Source organism: Notolepis coatsorum (genome assembly GCF_963971535.1).
Source record: "Notolepis coatsorum genome assembly, chromosome: 3".
NCBI lineage: Eukaryota > Metazoa > Chordata > Actinopteri > Aulopiformes > Paralepididae > Notolepis > Notolepis coatsorum.
In genome coordinates, this window is record NC_140167.1 from 144,419,073 (window position 1) to 144,438,096 (window position 19,024).

Here is a 19,024-nt window from a genome sequence, read left to right on the forward strand (position 1 = left end):
ATGGGCGTCACTCTCTGGTGCCAGGTGAATCAGTCTGCTGTCTGATGGGACGGGGTTTCCTCCCTGTAGACAGTCTAGCTCATCGGGGAACGAGTCTCTCTGGGCTCGTTGTAGTAGAAGAAGTTCTGCTTCTTCGTAGTCAGCTGCTGACATGTCAGTGGTGGACTGAATCTCTGGGTGGTGCCGCAGGAATGTTCTTTGCTGCGCACTCTCTAGGGTAATGCAGTCATCTATGTTGGGGTCTGTGGAGGCGACTGTGCTCAGTCCACAGAACATAGGTTTCTTGTTCTCAGCCTCCTCGTTACTTGCTTCCCGCGGGGTGGGCGTAGGCCACTCTCCTTCCGGGAGCTTGAGGAATTCTGGTCCGTCACTGTAGATGTTGCGACGGGTTAGGTCATCCAGAGACATTCCCCGGGTGATGACGTCAGCTGGGTTGTGTTTGGTGTCCACATACCGCCAGCTCGCTGCTTCTGTTAACTCTTGAATCTCGGTGACTCTGACTCCCACGAAGACTTTGTATCTGCATGAATCAGACTTGATCCATGTGAGTACTGTCGTGGAATCTGACCACAAGATTGTTCTGTGCACCGGAATGGTGAGTTCACGTTGGATTAACGTGGCTAGATGCGCTCCTGCTAGGGCTGCGCAGAGCTCTAGACGTGGGATAGATTGTTGCTTACGTGGGGCTATTCTTGAGCGGGCCAGGATGAAAGCAGTGTGTATCTTTCCTCCCTTCTCTTGGGCACGCAAGTAGGCCACCGATCCGTAGGCTACTTCGGAGGCGTCGCTGAAGACGTGTAGATCAATCTCGCATGTCTCTGGCCTCACTGTGGATGGGAAGTAGCTGCGGCGTATATTGACGCCTGGGAGTGAGCGGAGTTCCGTCTCCCACTCTCTCCATGTTGAGGCAAGGTGTGCGGGTATTGGGTCGTCCCAGCCCTGGTCCTTGTCCCATAGTGCTCGTACAATCATCTTTGCCCTGGTGGTGTAAGGTAGAATACATCCCAACGGGTCATATTGTCTGGCGAGTGTTCTGTACACACTCCGTCTGGTGGTCGGTATCGCCGTCGACCTTCCCTGCTCTGGAGCCAAGGGTTTGTGTCTATAGTGGAGCGAGTCTGTTTTGAAGCGCCAGACTAGTCCTAGTGTCATTTCTTGGGCTTCTCCTGGGATTGTCGCCATCCAGGTCTCGCTGCTGGCAGCCTTGTCCGCGGGGGAGAGGCTGCGCAATACGTGCGGGTCACTGCTGGCCCACTGCCTGAGATCAAAGCCGCCTTTGATCAGGGAGTTCAAGTTTCAAGTTTCTTTAATAGTTGTCATACAGAAGTACAGAATACTTTTGTACAAAATGCTTCTTACTGTTGCGCTCCAGAGACTGTGCATGACAAGATAAGTATGAAATAAAAACATAGTAAAAATTAGAAGAAAAAAAAAGAGGTCACAGTGTTCAGTTTAGACATATGTACAATGTTCGTAGACGTAGTTACCATACAATATACAATACTGTGCAGTGTACTAATATACAATACTATATAGTGCAAGGCATAAATGGACGAGGTGCAGTTTAGGTACAATTCACAGTAGGTGTACGAGTTGTAGTGCAAATCCTTTATCAATAAATATAAAGTGTAAGTGTGTTTGTGTGATCTAAAGTGTGGAGAGTGGGTGCTGCAGTGTGTTGTTTGTTTGAGTGAGTGTGTGTGTGCGTGTGGGTGTGTGTGCTGTGTGCATTTGATGGTTGTTGCATAGTGATTATTGTTCGTTTAGCGATTATTGTTCGTTTAGCAGCCTGATGGCCTGGGGATAGAAGCTCCTTCTGAGTCTTTCTGTGCTCGCCATAAGACTCCGGTATCGCTTGCCTGACGGCAGCAGTTCAAAGAGGCAGTTGTTCGGGTGGCTCGAGTCCTTAATAATTCTCTTAGCCTTCCCCTTGCACCGCTTGTTGTAAATGTTCTGGAGGGTGGGAAGCCCCCCTCTAATTGTGCGTTCGGCTGAACGTGTCACTCTTTGTAGTCTGCTACGGTCTTGTGCAGTGCTATTCCCAAACCAGGAGGTGATGTTGCCGGTCAGGATGCTCTCTATTGTACATGAGTAGAAGTTCCTAAGGATCTTCTGACTGACTTGGAACTTCCTTAGGCGCCTGAGGAAGTAGAGGCGTTGTCGTGCCTTCTTCACAACACTGTCAATGTGTGTGGTCCATGTCAAGTCCTCGGATATGTGGGCTCCGAGGTACTTGAAACTGTTCACTCTCTCAACTGGTGCCCCGTCGATGCTGAGGGGGCTGTAGTCCTTAGGCGCGTAACTTGATTAGGAGAGCCTCGGCTTCTTCTTGAGTCGAAACGCTTTGTAAACAGTTGTCCACGTAGAAACTGTTCTTCACACTGTGTTGGACCTCTTCATCTGCTGTTGGGTCCTCTGCGACGTGTTTCTGTAGTGCAAATGTAGCACAGCACGGGCTGCATGTGGTTCCGAAGGGGAGTACTTCCCACTGGTAGATGGCTGGGTTCTCATCTCCGATCCTCTCTCTCCATAGGAACCGCAACAGAGGCTTGTCCTCCTCTACTAGTCTCACCTGCAAGAACATCCCTTTGATATCCCCGCTGATAGCCACCTTGTCCTGGCGGAAGCGCAGTAGCACGCCTAGTAGGGAGGGGCCGAGTGTGGGGCCGGGCAAGAGCTCTTTATTCAGATTTTGGGATCCGATCTGGTAGCTGCAGTTAAACACAATGCGATCCTTGCCGTTGTGATGGACCTTGTGATGCGGCACGTACCATGATTCGGTCATCTGATCGGCCTCTTTAATGTCAATCTTTGTTACGTGTCCCGCTGTGATTAGCTTCTCAATCTCAGCGCGGTACACACTCTCTTGAGCTGGGTCTTTGGCTAGGCGCCGCTCCGTGTTCAATAGATAGCGCTCCGTGGCGTCTTTCTTTGCGTGAAAGGTGGGCATTCCCTCTCGCCTCAGGAGTGGAGTTGCGTATCTCATCACTCCGCCGACTGTGACTCTCTTTGTCCCCTGCTCGAGTAGGTTGATGGCGTAAATGTCTTCTTTAGAACGAATATCTTTCTTTTCGTTCTTAAAGGGCATTGTCTCTAGTGTCCATAGCCTCTCGACATGCTGCAGGAGAGTGGTGTCTTCTTCTGTCGTTCTGGAGTGGAGGCAGCTAGTGGCTGCTGTTCGGTTGAGAGATTTAGCGAGGGGGCCTTGTAGGGTCCATCCTAGGCGGGTCTCGACTGCTGCAGGACAGCCTCGGGGTCCTGTATGGACTCGGTCAATCGGGACTATGAGTTCTGCATGGTCGGAGCCTATCAGCAGGGTCGGGGTAGCGCCGTCTATGAGCGGGATAGGTAATTGGCGCAGGTGCACATATTTATCCATCAACTTGGTGACAGGGTAGGTGTACTGCGATAGTCCTATTTCTTGGCTGGTGAAAGCATTTGTAATCTTGTACCGTCGCTCTGGCTGCCCGTTTGCTGCGATAGTGAAGGAGACATTCTCGCCCTTTATCGTCTTTAAATCTCTTCTTATTGTCCGAATCGTCATTTCGTTCTTGCTCCCCCGCAGTCCCAGCTGGGCTGCAGCGGACTCGAGCAGAAGGGTCTTCTCTGACCCGTCGTCAAGGACGGCGTAAGTGTCCATGACTTTATCTTGGTAGCTCAATGTCACACGGACTACCTTTAAGAGCACTTGGGCGCCGCTGCTGCTGGCGGGGTCAATGTACATGACACTTGCCTTGGTGCCGCTCCGTGGTGCAGGTGGAGGCCGTCTTCCGTTACTTTCGTGTAGTATATCTAGATGGGCTCCATCGCACCGGCTGCACCTTTTCTTTAGGCGGCATTCGGCTGCCATGTGGGGCCGCGCACATCGATAACAGCGCCTGTTGGACTTTATCCATTGACTCACTTCTTCTGCATTCATCTTTGTGAATAGGTCGCATTGTGACAGCCAGTGTTCTTTCTCACAGTAGGGACACGCTATCTTCCACTTCTCTTTTCTCGAGGGGGTGCTGTGACTCTTACTGCTCGGTACTGACTCTGATTGGTGCATGACAGTCACCGATCTTCTTCCATCATTTATTCTCCTGGGTCCCTCTCTGGAGCTTGGCGTGCTCCGCCCGAATGTATCTAGTCGTAAGCTGCTGACTTCTCTCGCCAGGAAGTCGGCTAGATCAAGGAGGGATGGCTCGGGGCCGTTGGGATCCCGGTAGTCTCTCTGTCGCCTAAAACGCTCCTGTCTTGCGGGTGGCAGCTTCTCCAAAATCCTCTCGACGTTAGAGTTGGCGTATAGCTCATGCATGCCCTTTTCCCGTTGCGCTCCCAGCATCCCTACCAGGGACTGCACTTTGATTGACAGGTCGTCTAATGAGCGATTGTCCGTGGCTGGGGGTAGGCGATCAATATGCCTTATCTCTTGGATTACGTAATCCCATATACGTCCATATCTCTGGTCCAGCGCCGCTAGGGCCGCTGTGTATGGTGTCGAAGAGGTGGCATAGGCTAGCGCTATATTGTGCGCTCGCGGTATTTTCAGGTGCTTCAGTAATATTGCATACTTGTGGCGTTCATCAGCGACATCCACCATCATTGTCTCTAAGCACATCCGGAGCTCCGTGTACTGTGCTCGACTCTCATAGGCGAAGTCTGGAAATGACGGCGTGGCAATGTATGACGCCGTGGATGGCTGATACATCGGCGAGCGTTGGGGGAGAGACCTCCTGGGCGAGTCCCCTCTTGCGCCTCGCTGTGGGCTGGTACTGACAGGGTACCATGGCCCGCTGGTCCAGGTGCTATTCCTCGGGGCTGGTCGTGCGTCGTGCTCACCCGTGAATAGAGTCGGGGGTCTGTAGCGCAGCGCCGCGGGGGTATAGCCTGGACTGTATGGGACCTCCTGGTCCGGTGGAGTACTGTGCTGTCGTCGGGCTTGGTTCTCCTCCTCTCCCTCTTCTTCCTCTATCAGATCTTCCAGATCCTGTAATCGTTTATATAGCTTCTCCGCAGTGTATGCCGCTCCTTCCTTGTAGCTGGGTCTCGCTTGGACCGGTCTGGGAAGGGGGTCTGCGGGGGGTCTAGACTCGGTCTGTTGGTCAAGTTCAGGGTCGCTTGCTCGTTGAGGGGACGCTGCCCTTGACTGTTGTCTCGACGAGTTCCTTGAACCCCTGGCGGAGGGGGAGGGTGTTGCCTTGCGGATCAGCTGCTCCATTAGCTGCGCTTGTAACTTGTCGCGCTCGACTTCGCGCTTGGTGAGATCTGCTTCTCTTTGGGCACCGGCAGCGGCGCGCTGGGCGTCGGCCCGGTCTCTTGCCATATTCTCTTCTGTCTGAAGGCGTCTCATCTCCAGGCGTGTGCGCTCTTCTTCGCTCCGTTGTTGCGCTTGGAGTTGTTCGCGCTCGCTAAGCGCCTGTGCTTGGAGACGGTCTCTTTCAATGGTAAAATGTTCGCGCTCGCTAAGCGTCTGCGCTTGGAGTCGATCGCGTTCGGTAGAGGCTGTCAGGCTGACGAGGAACGCCTGTTGTAGCATCCTCTCCGCTTCGCTGGGGGAAGGCGGTTGTGGAGGTGAGCCGCTCCTGCGTGAGCCGCTCCTGGGGGTACTCGTTGGGGAGTCCTGGAGCTCTATTTCCTCGGTGCTCTCCTCCTCTTCTTCCGTGCAGAGTTCTCTCTCTGTAGGGTCGTCTTCCTCCCGGGGCTGGTCGGGGACTACTTCTTGGGTAGTGGCGGGGGGTAAAGGCATGTCCGCTCCCTCCTGGTCCCCACCGTGAGCTTGGTCAGTTACATTAGGACCTACTAGGGCCTCTGTGGTCGGGGAAACCTGGTCGTTAAGGTCAGACATAATTTTACTTTCTACTTTTACCGCGTTTACCGTTTGTCGAAGGCTAGGTAGTTGACTGACAGTGTAAGCCTCTAAGTACTGAGGTGTCTGTCGTCTGCGCCGCGGGCGTTCTAGGTTAGGAGGATCGTTTCGTGGAGTGTTCATCATAGGCCATTTCAATATTAATAACACTATATTAATATTACACTAGTTACCCTCCGGCTCGAAGGACCAATTGTAACTGAGGGGTACAATTCCCTGACTGTATTGTTAGATATGGTATTTAATACCACTACCTCTTGTACTTTAACTTCTGGCCATCCAGTACATGATATAAGTATGATGAACACTTTCCCACCTGATGAAACAAATCCACACAAATGTACAAATCGAAGGTTTAATATAGCAAAAGGTATATACAACGTTCACTTGTTTACACTTATGGTTTGAAATATGCACTTGTATGGCAAATGAGTATTCGTAGGTAAATCAACATTGAATGTCCAATCTCTGGTTACGCAGGGAGTAAGTATACAACCTGGATATTTAGGAAACTATAGCGATGGTACTTAAATGATTATAGCTGGATACACTAAGGGGGGGGGGTCCCGCTGGTTGTAAGACAGTAGGAGGGGGGGGTTAGAGAAGCCGCTGGCGGTATCCCATCTGGCCGACGGTTTCTTGGGAGAATTCAAAGTCTTGAACACGGTGCCCACAGAACCTCGGTCCGCAGACGAATACAGCTGGACCCTCTGTGGACGGTAGCTGCCGGTCCACAACGGAGAGACGTGAGGCGACCTCACTGGTGTAGAGCGCCGTCTCACCTGGAGTCCTCTCCGGGGGGTAGTTCCAACACTCCGCAGTGTTGGCCTTTATCCATGGAATAATCAAAGCACCCAAAGCATAATCCAAGCCGTGGAAGGCTCGCCGTCGTCCGGGTAGAGTAATCCAATATACAGGTCCAGTCGCCCTGGCCCGGAGCTCCTCAGATGCAAGCACCACTAGGGGTCTGCCCAGCCTGGTTAAGCGTCCAGATAACGTCAGGAACGATGGGGGTACTGATAACTTTAGAACTCTAACCGAACGATGCACCATACATAAATAGACTATTATTAGCTTAATAGAATACGTCCAACTCGACGGTATAGTGCCAAACTATGACTATTCAACTATTAATCTACACGATATCTCAATGCCTATTCTGAGGCCAAGTAGGCCTTACTACACCACACGTGCGTCGTGGGGAGGCTTCGCGTCTGTCACTCTGTTGGAGGGTAAAGAACTGGACTAAAAGAAAGTTCTACTTTACTTGCGCCATATATATATGCGCTATGAACAAATAGTAGCATTCGTATTTCGCCCGACATATTCCTGCGCGGAACCGGGGCTTGCCACGACATGTTGGGCGGCACGATTGAACTTGGACCTAGGGGTATGGCAACCTGGCGCCAGGTTCTCGTCCAATGGTAGAATGAAACTATTATGGGCTGTTTAGTAGACTAAAGGGATATTCAGTGCATATTGTACAAGGAATATACAGGGGATATCAAACGATATACAAATACAATTAAATATATATATATAAATAAATATATATATTCGGTTTAATCTGATCCTTCACAACAGCAACGGTTGTTGGGTCATATCTTTATGAAATTAATGTGTTGATAAGATAAAAACTACCTACGTTTGTGAAAAGGGGCGTTGCTGCGGAACCAATCAAAACGCGTTACAACGTCAGGTGACTTGATTTCTCCCAATGACATTCTTTAAGCCCTGGAACCAGGAAGTAAATATTGCTACTCGTCTGTTCACAACACTGGATAGCTCTGCATTCGGTAAGCTCTCAATTCATTACTATTACTATTGAAATGCATTTTTACTTAACTTTACAGCATTATTCAAACGTGATAGGAAGTTATGAGTCATCAGCAGTTTATATGTAGTCCGTTTTGACGTCCGATTACACATTGGAAAATGTTGTAGCCACAGCTCACAAAGACTAACGTTACCTACGTTAGCATTTTAACTTTAACATTACGTTAGTGTAAATCAAACAACTCTAACCCAATACTAATAATAGTAACTTGTTTCACATTCTTGCTGTGTGTTACACTATGGTAATAGCGGTCTTTGTTTTAGATGCTGTTGTCACTATGAATTACAAATGGGGGGCCCTGATGTAAACAAGACAAACGTCTTTCTCTGGTCTGCATCCCCTTAACAATTGTGTGTATTGAGCTGTACTGTACTGTACCCATTCTGCAATCTGTTAATAACGTTTTCAATCAATCAATCAATCAACATTTATAACACAATAACAAGTGTGAAAATAACATGTTATTTATTTTAACAGTAACATGTATTACAAAAACATATTCCCTGTTGTCCCAAATTACTGCTCCTTAATGATGATGATTCTTTAGCTTGGCAGGAAGTACTGCTGAGAAAAAAAATTGGCACTTTGATGGCAAGCTCCACATTCTCTGCCCTTTAATCACTGGAAACTGTTATTAGCTGATGTTGTAACAATGGAGCTTTCTACAGCTAGATTAAATGGTGCAAACTATCAAACAATAGATAGCTGGAACCAACAATGTGCATTGTATGCCTGTACCTGTGCCTTCCAAAAAAGAAATAAAATATATGAAAAAAAGAAGATACAGTGTTCTGACAGTCCAAACACAGACACATGTCTGTACATGGTAGGTTGTTTGATTTGCATGTGCATCGCCCCTTCATGCATTGTGTTTTTTTTGCAGGAGCAGTATACAAGTTCCAGGATTGCGACTGGGGCTGGAGGAAGTGACATCCAGTCAATCTCGAAGAAATCTCTGGACTGCTGATCACCACATGGGAACTGTATTGAGAGACATGAGCACAGTGAAGCAATAGTCGGGTGTCTGCTTCCTCCTGTATTGAGAACAGTGTTTGTAGTGGTAACACCTCCACCCCTGTGCCATCAGGGACTTCAACTGTGGCGGGTGGATTTACTGATCCCTCGAGAAAGTGCATTAACTTGGCTTTATCAGTTTTCACCATAGAGCCATCCATGTTCGCTATGGCTGCAGGGAAGGGTCCCAGACTGTAGACTAACATTTCCCCGATGTCAATCTTCCTGACTGTTCCCACCACTATAAGCCTGGCGAAGAGGTCTCGGTCTGCTTTCAGGGCCATCTCCTTGCCTCTCACCTTGGTAACACTTGATGTTGTTGTGTCCTTGAAGGTTTTGAGTTTCATCTTTTTTACAGGAGCATGGAAGTCCACCTCATCTGTTAGGAGACGTTGTTTAAAGAAATCGCCAAATGCCTTCTCACTGTACTAGTTACACATTACACACATACAAATGACAATAACACTATGTAACAACCATCAAATGCACTCACAGCACACACATCCACACGCACACACTCACTTTAAACAAACAACTCACTGCAGCACCCACTTTAGAACACCTAAACACACTTTATATTTATTGGCAAAGAATATGCACTACAACCCATACCTCATTACACCTTACTGTAAATTGTACCTCATCCCATTTCTGCATTGTACTGTATAGTATATTGTATTGTAACTCAGTTACTTTTCTACTCTGCATTGTACATTGTATGTATATATTGAACACTTGTCTACGTACTTGACTTCTATTTTTATCTAGCACAATCTCTGGAGCAAAACAGAAAGAAGCATTTTATATAAAAGTATTCTGTACTTCTGTATGACAACTAATAAAGAAACTTGAACATCAAAAAATCAACATTTTGTTCTCTATGCCAGGCTAGATCTGACCTTGACTCATGTTACAGGATTAATACACACTTTATACACAAATTGCATATAGCATTCTCTTTGGTAGCATTCATTCTGTGTTTATTGTGTCATACTGGGGAATAATATTATTATGTCCTATTGGGGACATCATTTTAAATTCTGAGCAATTCAATCGTTTTTTTTATAGACGTCTGACATTGATTGAAAACGGTTAACAGATTGCAGAATGGGTACAATACAGTACAGCTCAATACACACAATTGTTAAGGGGATGCAGACCAGAGAGAGACCAACAAAGTGAGGTATGTAATACATTTCGAATCAAATTGTGGTTGGTTAGATCTAACGTTAATATCACGTTATCCATCTAATGGATAGCAAGCTCACCTGACGTCGGTATGGCTTGCGAAATACAATCTTATAGTAAGAAACAAAACACAAGTTGAACATAGTTTTGAACGTTTTATTACAATAGTATTTAGGTCGGACCGTCGGATAGATAGCGTTAATATCACGTTAACCATCTAAAGCTCATCTGTGACGTCGTTATGGTTAATACAGTGCGAAATACAATCTTATATAGTAACAAAACAATACACAAATTGAACATAGTTTTGAACGTTTTATTACAATAGTATTTACTGTCTCATGTTGTGTATAATCAGCTAGCGTTTGTTCCAGTCAGATGCATTCTCCGTTGTTCATGTTGACAATTTTGGGGTCTCGAAATCCCGTTTCTGTATCCTGATTGGTTTATCAGCTAGAGGTGTCCAAAGATATGCATGAGAAAACATTTAATTTAAATGTAAGATTACGAACACCGATGACCAACAGACGGCTGGCCAACAAACGTATTTTGACTCAACATAATAACTAGATATTACACACAAAGAATTGTGTAGTCTGCCAACATGGATCAATCAAGTTCACTTTAGACTGACTCGGCCTCCCATCTAAGGGCTCTGAAAGTGTTTTAAGGGGAGGTAGCAGTTGTCTCTCTCACCAAATAAAATGTAGGTTAACTTTAGCAAAAGAAAATGTCACCAGTGACCCGATAACAGCCTTGTAGAGGCTATCAAAAAGTATATAAAAAAAAGTGCTCTAATGATTTGACATGTTGTTAATGTTTAGTATTTGATTGCCATATAGGATGTCTTCTGTGCTATCATTCCTTATCATTCAACCATACCATCTCCATCATAGCATCTCATTAATGCTATCAGTTGTAGCAGAGTGGCCTATTGGCACTGCCCCTGCCATGCAGTCTAATTGCCATATAGGACTCAGCTGAGTTGATTGCAGAGTGTGAAGCAGAGCAAGTGGAGCAGAGCAAGGATGCAGAGCAGGAGAGAGGAGCGAAGTGAGAGCAAGGGAAATACAGAGACGAAAACGTTAAGAGTTAAGAAGGCAAAGAACATGTCGATTTGGAGGAAACTGTGACATACTCATCATGTATCCTGTGGCACACAACATGGCTGATCAAAGAGAGTATCACCTGTAAAGAGAGGACACCAGTGTTGGCAAGTTAACCCCTTCCACGAACTGTCTCTTCAAACTCCCAACTATCCCGGACTTGACTACCTTTACTCAAGATCTACAGTGTCCCTGTTCTCCCAGCTTCCCCCTACAAATCTCCAAGCTCTCCTCAGCCACCACTTCCGCCTACCCCAGCCTGCTACCCCCCTCACACACACACACACACACACACACACACACACACACACACACACACACACACACACACACACACACACACACACACACACACACACACACACACACACACACACACACACACACACACACACACACACACACACACTCACTGAGCGCACACAATCTGGACAGTTTGTTTTACCTATTGCCATTTTGCACTTGTGTTTTATGTATCTGGTTGCACTTGTTTGAATACAGCATATTATCATTTAACTAAATACTGTTTGCCTGCCTCTTATTTAAACCCTTATCACAAGCAATTTTTTTGTAGTGGAGGTTACTAAGAGCTAACGGTATTGACAGTAAGCTTTATTTTGCTTATTTGATTGGTTGACAGGTTTAGCCTGTCTGGCGCCCAAAGCACAATTATAACATTTTAATATTTGATCATATTGGGCTGACCACCGCTATACAGTCCCTCAACATTCTATATCATTAATGCTATTAGTCCCTCATTGCTCTATATAATTTGTGCTCTCAGTCCCGTATTATTATTATATCATCTGTACTATCATCCCTAATCATGCTAATCAACAAAACTAAAACTAATACTATTCTCTTTGCGACTATCCATAATCTTTCATCGAAAACCTTAAATCAACCATTTAATTGCACTTGTCTGGACAGTACATAACTGCATAGAGTTGGTCACATTAAATACCTTGGTCTATGGCTTGATTCACAACTCTCATACAAATGTCATATAGATAACATTGTTAGAAAAGTCAACTTCAGTGTTGGTGTTCTCTACCGCAATAATAATAATAAAAAAATGTCACACTCACTGTCAGAAAGAAACTGGTTCATCAACAAATGTTACCCATCATGGATTACGCTGATGTAGTTTATCAAACTGCACCTAAAACCAACCTTCTTCCACTCAACACATTATTCAACCATCTATGCAGATTTGCTCTTGGCTGTCCATATTTGACTCACCACTGCACCATGTATGAAAACCTTCATTTTCCATCTCCCACAGTAAGACGACAGCAACACTGGTTACAGTTCATTTTTAAATGTATTCATTTCAATTATCCGCAATATCTCAAACAGTATATGGACCCTTTCACCTCTAGTCATCAACTGAGACACTGCATAGATTTATTTTAAAGTTCCGACAAATCTAACCACCTCAGTTGGCAAAAAAATTATTTAGGTTCAAAGGTCCATCTGACTGGAACAATCTTCCAGCTCATATTCGCGCTATAACATCCTCTCAACTGTTTAAAACTGCGCTGTCCTCTCACCTTGAGATTACATGTTTCCACTAATTAATTATATCTTGTTTTGTGTTTGGTTTTGTTTGTTTCTTTTTGTTTTGTTATGTTTAATACAGATATGTACTTTATGTATTCTGTAAGCTGAGGACCCCCCTGAAAACGAGATGGTTCATCTCAAGGGGTAATTCCAAATAAAGAATTTCAATATATATATCCCTCATTATTCTATCATACCATTATTATCAATCAGTCCCTTATCATTCTACACCATCAGCAGGGGTGTAAAAAGTACCCAGAAATTATACTTAAGTGAAAGTATGGGTACTGTCTCAAAATCTTACTCAAGTAAAAGTCAGAGTATCTGGCTAAAAACACACTTGAGTAAAAGTAAAAAAGTTTCTACTTTTAAATGTACGTATGTACTAAAAAGTAAAAGTAAAAACTTTTTTTTATTCCCGGGGGAATTAAATGTTCCGTTTCTTCCTCTTCATCACTCGTACTATCATTTGTGCCCACATTCTGTAGCTTGTCACTCTGATGGTCTATTCTTCTAATAGCAGGTGTTTAATCAAAGATCCACACTTTCTAGTCTTACACAAGGACCAATCAGCATGGGTATGGGCGGGTTAATTTTCCATTGATGGGGATTTGATTGGCTGTTTTTAAATAAAGAGCGGCCGCAGGATTAATAACGTTATTTCGGCCAGAGAAACAAATATACTAATTAAAATGGTTGGACCTGCGAGATTTGTACTTTGTACTTTGTAGGTCTGCATTTTAAATGTATGGAGTAAAAAGTGTTTGTTTTCTCTGAAATGTAATTGAGTAAAAGTACAAGTATACAAACCTAATAATACTCGAGTAAAGTGCAAATCCTCAAAAACAGTACTTAAGTATTATAACAAAGTACAATTACTCAAGTACTTTACACCCCTGACCATCAGTGCTATCAGTCCCTTATCACTCTACATCATCAGTGCTCCTATTGGTGCTGTCATTAGTCTTGAGCTGTAGAGTATAGACGTATTAGCATAGTAGATAGTAGTATAGGCAAGATAGATTCCTTAGTAGCAAAGTGCATAATAGTAAAAGACAGTACAAAGGTTAGTATTTATTTATTTATTTATTTATGTATTTTCTTCATTTCAGATATTGATTGAAGAAGTGTGTTTTTAGTTGACGGCGGAAGATTATGCGGGTTTCGGCAGTCCTGACTGAGGTGGGAAGTACAGTACGTTCCACCATTGTGGAGCGAGGACCGAGAATAGCCTGCTTCACTTTGATGACCCGCCGGAGCTCGAATAGGAGTGGGTCTGAGGCGGCCAGAATATGTAGAGCATACTGTCAGGGTGTACTGTATCAGCTGATTCTACTAGCTATACTACTTAAATATGTGAGCAAATACTGTTCACGTTTGGGAGTGGAAATACCTACTGTAGGAATGTAATAAATATTTACTATAATATAATATAATATAATAACCTTTTCTGAAAATATTCATGTCTACCCATGAATGTAATAACCTTTTCTGAAAATATTCTGATGTTTATAAAGATGTCTACAATGTTTTACTGTTTTTAGATTATCATTGTTAATGAATTGTGATTGTCATATGTATCTCATGTATTGTTATGTTTTGTGTTTTGTGTTGTCTTTCAAGTTTCAAGTTTCTTTAATAGTTGTCATACAGAAGTACAGAATACTTTTATACAAAATGCTTCTTACTGTTACGCTCCAGAGACTGTGCAAGACAATATAAGTATGAAATAAAATAACATAGTATAGCATGTAAATTAGAAGTAAAAAAAAAATGAGGTCACAGTGTTCAGTATAGACATATGTACAATGTTCGATGCAGAATAGACGTAACTGAGTTACCATATAATATACAATACTATGCAGTGTACTAATATACAATACTATATAGTGCAAGGCAGAAATGGGATGAGGTGCAATTTAGGTACAATTTACAGTAGGTGTACGAGTTGTAGTGCAAATCATTTATCAATAAATATAAAGTGTGTTTGTGTGGTTTAAGTGAGTGTGTGGGTGTGTGTGCTGTGTGCATTTGATGGTTGTTGCATAGTGTTTATTGTTCGTTTAGCAGCCTGATGGCCTGGGGATAGAAGCTTCTTCTGAGTCTTTCTGTGCTCGCCTTAAGACTCCGGTATCGCTTGCCTGACCGCAGCAGTTCAAAGAGGCAGTTGTTCGGGTGGCTCGAGTCCTTAATAATTCTCTTAGCTTTCCCCCTGCACCGCTTGTTGTAAATGTTCTGGAGGGTGGGGAAGCCCCCCTCCAATTGTGCGTTCGGCTGAACGTGTCACTCTTTGTAGTCTGCTACGGTCTTGTGCAGTGCTATTCCCAAACCAGGAGGTGATGTTGCCAGTCAGGATGCTCTCTATTGTACATGAGTAGAAGTTCCTAAGGATCTTCTGACTGACTTGGAACTTCCTTAGGCGCCTGAGGAAGTAGAGGCGTTGTCGTGCCTTCTTCACAACACTGTCAATGTGTGTGGTCCATGTCAAGTCCTCGGATATGTGGGCTCCGAGGTACTTGAAACTGTTCACTCTCTCAACTGGGGCCCCGTCGATGCTGAGGGGGCTGTAGTCCTTGACCCCCGACCTCCTGAAGTCCACAATCATCTCTTTTGTTTTGCTGACGTTCAGGGAGAGGCAGTTCTCCTGACACCACTGTGACAGATTCTCTACCTCTTCCAGGTAGGCCCTCTCGTCGTTGGCAGAGATCAGGCCCACCACTACTGTGTCATCAGCCAATTTGATGATTGTGTTGTTGTTCCGCTGTGCCACGCAGTCATGTGTGTACAGGGAGTAGAGGAGGGGGCTCAGAACACAGCCCTGGGGGGCCCCTATGTTTAGCGTGATGGATGAGGAGGTGCAGTTGCCTGCTCTTACCACCTGGGGTCTGCCCGTCAGGAAGTCCAGGACCCACTGGCAGAGGTCATAGTTCAAGCCCAGGTCCCTGAGCTTGGCTATGAGTTTGGAGGGGACTATGGTATTGAATGCTGAGCTGTAGTCGTGTGGACCCCAGGAAGACTAGCTCGCCACTTAGGTGGCAGCTAATGGGGATCCTTTTAAACAATAAACAATAAACAATACTGCTCCTGTAGGCTCCAGCATTCCAGGGTAGATTATGTGCAGGGCCGCCTCAGGGGGTGTGCGAGCATTGCGGTCGCACAGGGCCTCGCCGGAAGGGGGGCCTCGCAAAATAAAAAATTATTTTTTTTCCTTTAATTTATTATTATTTTTTTATATATTTTTTTTATTTATTTTTTTTTTGCGAGGCCCCCCTTCCCGCGAGGCCCTTTTTCATCACATACCTAAAATCTAGTTTTGCTTATATGCTTATATATTTCACATTAGACACGTTTGTAGAATGTGTCTGACTTGTTCCTGGGTCTGCACCTGGGTCACTATTGGAGCTCTGGTGCTCTGCAGCAGACATACTATTGGTTTCAACGAAGGTAGTGGTTACTTACATCATAGTACGCCGCCGGAAACTTAAACGAAGAAGAAGAAGAAGAGTCAGCTGCGTTTGAATATTTCGCGCGTGCAGCTTTTGACTATTATGCTTAGTTATGCCAGCCAAGGTCGGTCATTATCAGTCGGTCAGTCACCAAGGAACGTTGACGAAAGGCGGGACAAATGGCCGGAGCCTTGTCATGATGCAGTCGGGATATAGGCCATGGCCCATGATGATGTCGGCTAGTAGCTAGCTTAGCTAAAGGCTATCTAGCGTTAGCTAACCTGCAGCCAAGGATGAAGAGGATTGTCGTTTGGCAGATGAACTTCGTCAACTCCACGCGGTTGTCTCCATCCTCTTGGACGTTTGGTGAGTTTTTAACCTATTCTATTAACTCTATTCTATTACCGCCGTGGACATCGCTCTCTCTCTCTCTCTCTCTCTCTCACTCTCTGGAGCTAAACTGGCCGACTAGCTAATAGTACTACTAGTAGCTAACGGTGTGTGCCTGGTGTCAGCACCTGGCTGTATGTAGCCGCATAGCTTGCTTCTGCGTTAGCTAATGGTTAGCGATAGCCTGGTTGAGCTAACTGTTAGCCAGTTAGCTGTTTAGCTTCGACGTTAACTGCCGGCTGCGCTCGGCTGGGAACGTTCGTTTGATGCTATCAGTTAGCCTTGAGTTAGCTGTTAGCTTGTGCTACGACCATTGACATTAGCCGTGAGAATAGCAGGGGGTTCTGGCACTCTGACTACGACATCATCTTTGACAGAAGATGTAGTCGGGCCTGCACCATGACAAGGCTCTGGCAGCAGCTTATTTTTGTCCCGACAGCGAGAGGCCTTTCGTCAACGTGGAGACCTGTGTTACGGCCTTTCGCCCTGCGTTCCTTGGTGCAGGTAAGATTAATGAAAATGTCATGACATTACCCCACTCTTCCTTCCTTCCCCTCCTGAATGTTTTGTTAATAACGATGTTTTTTTCCAGGCAAAACATATGCTACTTCACAACATTTGGAGATACGACATGTGCTGTGTGTGAATGTCTTGGTCGTTTGTGTAGCTTGGGTAGCGTTGGGCCGTTGGCCAAAGCTGTGTGTGGCCTGGTGTCACAGTACCTGGCTAGCCTATTTAGCTGATGTCGGCCATTTGCTCCTTGCTGCTTTGGTTTCTCTGGTATAGACCCTCTTCTCTTTGGATTTAAGTGTTGATCTTTGTCCTTTTGGATCTCTCATACATGCTCTCTCTCTAACACACACACACATGCTCTCTCTCTCTCTCTCTCTCTCTCTCTCTCTCTCTCTCTCATACATGCTCTCTCTCTAACACACATGCTCTCTCTCTCTCTCTCTCTTTCTAACACACACAGTCTGCCTATGGCGGCCTTTCTCGATGGCTAGGCTGTGCTCGCTGAGTCTGTATAGTCAAGGATCTTCAGTCACAGTGCTCAGGTATTCTGCCACTGTGTACTCTCTGTTTAGGGCCAAATCGCATTTCAATTTCTTTCCAATGTGTCTCTCTCTCTCTCTCTCTCTCTCTCTTGGATTTAAGTGTTGATCTTTGTCCTTTTGGATCTCTCATACATGCTCTCTCTCTAACACACACACACATGACAAACACACATGTTCTCTCTCTCTCTCTCCCTTTCTAACACACACAGTCTGCCTATGGCGGCCTTTCTCGATGGCTAGGCTGTGCTCGCTGAGTCTGTATAGTCAAGGATCTTCAGTCACAGTGCTCAGGTATTCTGCCACTGTGTACTCTCTGTTTAGGGCCAAATAGCATTTCAATTTCTTTCCAATGTGTCTCTCTCTCTCTCTCTCTCTCTCTCTCTCTCTCTCTCTCTCTCTCTCTCTCTGTACACTGTATATTGACTGTAGAACGGGAGCTCTCTCTCGCTCTCTCTTTTGCTATATGTTGACTGTATCATGCCCCGCCTCGGGCAGCGCTATTATTTAAGAATATGTTGACTGTATGAAAAAAAAAAATATATATATATATATATATATATATATATATATATATATATATATATATAATTTTTTTTTTTTTTTTTTTAACCTTTTTGGGGGTTAAATCTCGCACAGGGCCTCGCATTTCTCCCAGGCGGCCCTGATTATGTGGATGTGAGCCTGATGTTGAAAATCAAACGAGTGACGGGCTGTAGCATCAATCAAATATACATATGGATTTGCACCAAATCTGATCTCGGGTAACATGTTTGGGAGGTAATGAAAACCCTCTACAGCAAGGGTCCTTGAAAATTCACTGCATGAGAGAAGCTCTAATTTTCCACATTTGACCTCTTCTCTAATTCTAAGTGACAGTAGACAGAAATATCAAAAGACAGTCAGAGACAATCTAGTCCCTTTCCTCTTGTATCTGTTTGGGTTCGTGACAGGATTCACCATGGGGAACCAAATTTGCAAACTTGCCGTCATCACTCCAGCTAGATTAGAATATTGTTCTGGACAATAACATTAGCATGGTGATCATTGCTTCCTCTATTCTATCTGATCTCCTTGTCCTTCCATGTCGGATGTTTAACTTGGCAGGGTGTACAGCGGCTGCCAACTCTGTGGGAGGTTTGTGGAATAAAGCATAGTCACGCATCATCACGCATCATCACGCTCAGCATAAAGCCTGCCACTGAGCAGATGATGTTCATGATGCACGCTCAGCATAAAGCCTGAGCAGATGATGTTCATGATGCACTCTCAGCATAAAGCCTGCCACTGAGCAGATGATGTTCATGATGCACGCTCAGCATAAAGCCTGCCACTGAGCAGATGATGTTCATGATGCACGCTCAGCATAAAGCCTGCCACTGAGAAGATGATGTTCTTGATGCACGCTCAGCATAAAGCCTGAGCAGATGATGTTCATGATGCACGCTCAGCATAAAGCCTGCCACTGAGCAGATGATGTTCATGATGCACGCTCAGCATAAAGCCTGCCACTGAGAAGATGATGTTCTTGATGCACGCTCAGCATAAAGCCTGAGCAGATGATGTTCATGATGCACGCT